Source organism: Etheostoma cragini, chromosome 14, assembly GCF_013103735.1.
Source record: "Etheostoma cragini isolate CJK2018 chromosome 14, CSU_Ecrag_1.0, whole genome shotgun sequence".
Lineage (NCBI taxonomy): Eukaryota > Metazoa > Chordata > Actinopteri > Perciformes > Percidae > Etheostoma > Etheostoma cragini.
The window spans coordinates 4231295-4237305 of NC_048420.1; the positions used below are offsets into that span (position 1 = coordinate 4231295).

At 41.3% G+C, this 6011-nt stretch overlaps 1 long non-coding RNA gene and 1 other non-coding gene across 2 annotated transcripts; both read left to right on the forward strand.

Annotated features, from left to right (window-relative positions):
• Positions 1 to 1822: 1822 nt before the first annotated feature.
• Positions 1823 to 4234, forward strand: LOC117956398. Its single transcript, XR_004659245.1, has 4 exons — positions 1823 to 1876; positions 3157 to 3228; positions 3996 to 4020; positions 4191 to 4234. It is a non-coding gene; the product is annotated as an uncharacterized LOC117956398 (long non-coding RNA).
• Positions 4053 to 4123, forward strand: LOC117957368. The gene has a single exon (XR_004659487.1). It is a non-coding gene; the product is annotated as a small nucleolar RNA Z40 (small nucleolar RNA).
• Positions 4235 to 6011: the final 1777 nt, after the last annotated feature.

The following is a 6011-nucleotide window of genomic DNA, read 5'->3' on the forward strand; positions in this document are numbered from 1 at the left end:
CAGAACATGGAGCGGGACCAAGGCGACAGCTGCTACCCTGATTTTGGAGCCTCTCTGATCCAAGGGAACATGCTGGGAAAAAAGAACATAAAGACTCCAGGGAATGACTCCCCAGAGCTAGGTTAGTAACAAGCATTTCTGGGACAAGGATGCATATAAATGAAAAGATGGAAAGATAGAGGAGAGAGGAGCTCAGTGTATCAAAATAAGTCCCCAGCTGTCTAAAACTATTATTACAGCAAAACCAAGAGAGACAAGGTAAAGAGAGCTCCAGCCCGGTCGGGCTAGAACTCTCCCCAATGTACAGATCCAGAGCGTCGCACCCGCTGCCTTTGGGATACATATGAGAAAAAACGTGCGTATCTGAGTACAACATTCTGTGTGGCTCTATATTGTGCTAAAAATACAACATACATGCACAGTTTGCCAGAACCTCTGGAGACAGTGATACGCAGCTTATTCTATCAGTGCATCTTATGTGAAATCGTGTTTATTTATTATTTGTTTTGTCAGAGATGGACATTTTATTTGACGGGTTGATTTGAAAGTTCTTACAATTGACAAACATACAAGGCGTGCATTTTGTGGGAACCAAACAAACTAAAGACAATTTCTGAGCAAGAGCAACTTGTGAGTTATTTGCACGCAGTGTGGTGTGGTCACCAGATGATCTGGCTGCCTATTCATTTTAAGAGACGCTGTGGGATATTTGAGTTGATATGAAGCCACGCCCATCAACTCCTGATGCGATGCTATATGACGCGTTGCGTTCGGCCGCTTTAACTTTTATATTTTCTCACATTAGGCAGCTACGAGTTCGTATCCAAGTTGATGTATTCATTTTTTTCGACTTTTAAAAGGGCTAAATACTTTTCTACGTGACATGCGTTTACTTAAACAGGCTCTGAAGACGAAAAGAAGGGCAACGCTGTTTCTGTTGTCCTTAACAGCAAGCCGCGTTCCAAACGCGACGGACAAGTTTCCTCAAACTAGACTCCAAAGTCAAATCAGATAGGTACACGTCGTTATATGTTTTACATTTTAATGACAACTTAACAAAAGCGCATTCATGCGGACAGCTACGTATTCTCTTCCCGTTTTCAACAGCTGTCGTCACTACGACAAAAACAGACGCTTTACTGAGGGTCGCCAGTTAACAGGCTCTCGTTAAACCGGAACACCGGCCACCGGGGAGCGTCAGCACGCCAGGCAGCCTCTACAAACCACCGGGAAAAGTCCCACTCCGCATCAGGGTGCCAGTGCAACTATTTCTACCCATCTTAACAACGGTAGTAGGGTTTAAATCCAACTCGCGACAACAATAGTGACAAGTAGGCTAATGCATGTTAATAAAAATAAAGCAGAACACATGCAAAAGACAACGGAATAACTGTTAAAAACGTTTATTTCGGATCAGAGCCGCAGCTGATTTGACACATGAGACTCCAAGTTAATCTTAGCCTGGCTGTTAGCCTGCTCTGGACCAGGCTAGCCGCAAAGAATAAATCTCCATGGTTACTTGGCTGGGCTTAATTCAATCTGGTTTCGTGCAACCGAGTCCAAGCTAAATTCATCCAGGATAACTTGAATATCCCGGCTTAATCCCTTATCCTAGTTTCGTGCAACAGTCCCCTAGATGGATTTAGCCGCACCTCCTACCTGTTTGTGTAAGTTCTTTATGTTGTTTTGCCTGTCTTTGAATGTTGTTTAAATAAAGAGGGAAAGAAGAAAAAATAATTGGCTGTCGTAAAGTGGTTTTAACTGACGTAGCTCATCCTATAAATATGTTTGCGGCACGTCACGAGGTCCTTTTCAGCGCACTCTCTGTTCGTTGGAGACATGGCTGTGTGTGGTGTCGTAGCTGAACAACACGGAGGTAAATAATGTTTATTAAATAATTAACTGACCATACACGGCAAACATATAGTCCACAGGACTAGCGTTATGTTAATGTGATTTTTTTTTTTTTTTTACTTTTTGAAACTTGACGTCCTCATTTTTGGCACCACGTTGTCCTCGTTAAGCTAAGCGTTAGCTTCATAAAAGTTAACTGCTAGCTAGTACGAGTCTGAAATGGCTAACTGCTTCCTGAGTATGTACAAATACATTTGCAAACTTTAGTGCATTGGTTATGACTAGTTAAATGTATATTAATCAAATTAAGTTGGTGGTTGCAAGTGTTATGTGCCTTCTGGTTTTTCCACCTACTGGTTTCCGAGCCTGTCCAGATGCCGTGTAAACGTATCAATAGCTACCCACGCCGACAGATTCGCTCTAAACTCTAACATTTTATTTGTCTTTCCATGTCGCACCTCAAAATAAACTGTACTGAACTGAATATCTGAGCACGACACCACAATAACTTGGCACAACGTGAATAGTGTGATGGTTTATTGGACGGTGCAGTGGACACCTATGCGATTACTTTAGCTGAAGATGGTTCCAACCCAGCGCGACACGGATAATCGTAATTTCTTTTAAAACACAATTTTCCCCGCTGTACAATGTTGAGTCATGTTCAGTACAGGTTATATTGATGTGCGACATGCAAAGGCAAGTAAAATGTTTACACGGCATCTGGACAGGCTCGGAAACCAGCAGGTGGAAAACCAGAAGGCACTTAACACAGGTCATTGAGAAAAACGCAAGTAATTGTGTTTAATTAAAACAAAACAAGCAATTATTAATAGGTAGGGGATTGACAAGGTTTTAAAGTATCCTTGCAGATTTTATCGGGATTTCAAATCATGTAAAAATGGTGTGGCTCCTCTGAGGTAGAATGGTTGCCCAATAACCAAGGTTGGCGGTTCAATTCCAGGCTCTGTCTGCCGCATGTTAGTGTCTTTCATTCAGCAAGACTCTAAACGTTTCAGTCCAAATATCGGCATCAATTATCACTAGTCCTGTTGTTCAACGCCACTGCAGTAGTGTCGGGGCCTGTCCTGTGCTGTGGGCTGATCCAGTACAACAGTGGCTAAAGGATTTCAGGTTTTGCTTTCACCTCTGCACTGTTGGTTGCGGAACGGTGACAATGAGGCCTGGCACATGACCCGTTGTTTACTGAAATGCAAGAAAATGTATAGTACCTAACTAGTGTTACATGGTGCTTTTTAAGATGGAACGTTCTTCACATTAAACAAACTACTGTTTTTGCAGGAAATGTGATCTCATTGCTGAATGAGTTGGAGGAAAGTATCCTGCAGTTTGTGCTTGCCTCCATAACATGATGTAAGTATTTTTGTGCTCTGAATAGGTGAAATTAAAAGAGAGTGAGTCACAACAGAGTTCTCACTACACTTTACAGAGTAGTAGAAGATGGACCCAACAATTTTCCTAGAAGGAAGCATTTGGTGCAACAGTGGCAGGAAAACTTTTTTAGGCAGACTAGCATGAATCAGGTTGCCATGCCTTCCAGTCTTAGTTCAAAGTGCATCCCAGTGCATGGCAACTGGAGACATGCTAGTCTGTAGGTGAAGACACTGTCAATGATGTGGGTGTTTGATACACTGGTGCAGTAAGATTGTGACTTTTTTTTCTTTTTTTTTGTGTCAACATATGTACAGCTGCATATGCAGCGGCTGTGTGCGGCGCTTACCGCCGCCAATAACAGTTGTGATTTGTTTAAAGAGATGCCAATAAACCAGAGCATGTTTTTTCCCATCCTGGAATTTTGAGGACTAGCCGGACCTTAGTCTACAGCGCTGTGGAAGAAGGTCTGGCAATGCTAGACTACAAATGGTGTGAACCTAACCCAAACAATGGATAAATGTAAAATGATTAGGTAATTTAATTACGGTCCCTGTTGGCACAGTATGAGTTCTGGTCCTGTCATGTGGGCCATAGCGCTCTTACAGTGCAGAAAACAATTCATTCTCTTGCAACCCACTGCTGTGGACTGCAGCAGTGTTACTTATGAGAACGGACAGCTATTACTTTTTTATTTTAAAGTTCATTGATTTAACGGCAGTGAATTTAAACAGTCCCGTCTGTTGCAGGTGCTGAGGACCTCAGGCAAGCTGGGTGAGTTGTGTTACAGACTAAATCTACCTTTTGACTGTCATGATGATTGGCTAAATGTTCAACTGCTCTGAAGTGTGAGTGAAAGATGCCTCTCTGAACAACATGCTGCACTGATAACTGAATGGGGGTACTTCTGGCACACATTGTCACCTTGGTTCTGCCTCCTGCAGGTCTCCTCAATTCCCTCATCTTCAGCACGGATGGAGCACCTTGTAAGTACAGATGTCATGCATTTAAAAAGCAAAAGTTCTTATCTGTGTGGTACTTAGGTCTGTTTTGCAATACATATGTGTATACACATGTATCATGTATACATACATATACACCCTGTCTACATGGTGAGTTGTATATCTGTTTCAGTTATCACCATTTTGAATGTCATTGATGTTCAGAAAAACATTTTGTTAACAAAAATCTGTCTTTATTGCCGATAAATTAAACATAACAGGCAAAAACATTACATAAAATTATGTTACAGAACCATTATCAACTATTAGAACCATAACTAACATGTCACACACCTAAAAGGGCACTTATATGTGTAAAACAAACAAAAATTCACAGACCACAAACAAATTAATTACAGCTGTTCTGATATTCCAGACCAGTCTGAAGCCTGTTTGCCAGTAAACACCCCCCTCACATTTCATCAGTGTCCTATTTCAAAACAAACAATATAAAAGTGCATAAACAATGAACAGGAATTATTGACAAATGATTACAATAATACACTCCAAATGCAATAATGGGGACAACATGAACACAGGATTTAGGAAACGTCTGCTCGTTTTCAGCCCCAACGTGGATCAGCTGTAGGGTTTCCTCCTGCGTCCCTGTGTGATACAGGGTGGTAAATGTAAAGCACGTAGCTATGTATCATAGACCGTTAATATTAATGTATATCTATACAGGCTGTGCGATGTGTCCCTTCAAGTCAGAAATGCAGGACTGTTGGGCAAATCAACGTTGGCGATTAGCGTTAGCATTACAAGATGGCGTTTTAAAAAAGTTTAAGTTAGGAACATGTTTTCAAGTATATATGCACAGGACTGTATAGACCACAAAACAAGACTCTCGTAACTTTTAAATCAATTATTTAAGCCGAAAGTACTTACATTTGTGTCTCTCCGGTTAATGCGGCAGCCATTGTTGAAAGTGTTTTCAAGTGAGGTCGCGTCCACACTCAGTTCCTAGGGCTATACACCCCTTGGTCTATCCCCTACCCCTTGGTATTGGGACCGCAGTGGGTCCCGCGTGAACGCGCAAAAGCTAGGGTAAGGGGTAAGACGAAGGATTGGGATTCAGCCTTAGGACTATTCAATAGTAGTTGTTCAATTGTATGTGTTGCAAAAGGGAATTGGGTGTATTTGTTCTTTGGCGTAAAAACTAGGCTACAGCTAGTTTTGTTAGAAGATGGCGCTGAAGGCCAGTTTTAGATATAAAACAAAGACGTGTTAGTAATATCCAAGAAGATGCTGACAGCTGATCAATCCTGCAAGTTAATATTCCCAACATCAAAGTTATTTGGCAAAGGTGTAATCATATTCTACCTAGCTTATCAAATTTTCAATGAGGCAGAAACTACCTCAATTTAGCGTTAACCTTTTGCCCAATTGTGTATACTTTTTTGTTTTTTTGCAATTCAACTTTTCAAATGAGATTTCAAAATTTGCATCAAAATATGGGAAGTTGAATGCATACAAAAATGTAAAACCGAATTGTTGTGAAGGCTACTGGATTGCTTTGTTTGTCTCAATCAAATGTCAAAACACACACAAACTTATGTCCTGCATGACTTCTTCCAGGTTTCTCTGCAGTGAAGGATAGCCTCTATGCTTTAGCAGGGATTAAACAACACAGGTGAGTGTTGAACTGAATGTAGTTAAAAGAGATTAGGCAAGTGTTAAGCAGTAAAAGCTGAGGTCTATCCCGACAGCCCTTTAACCGTAGGGCCGTGTCGTTGGAAATGCCTCGGAGAGTAAATCTGTGGT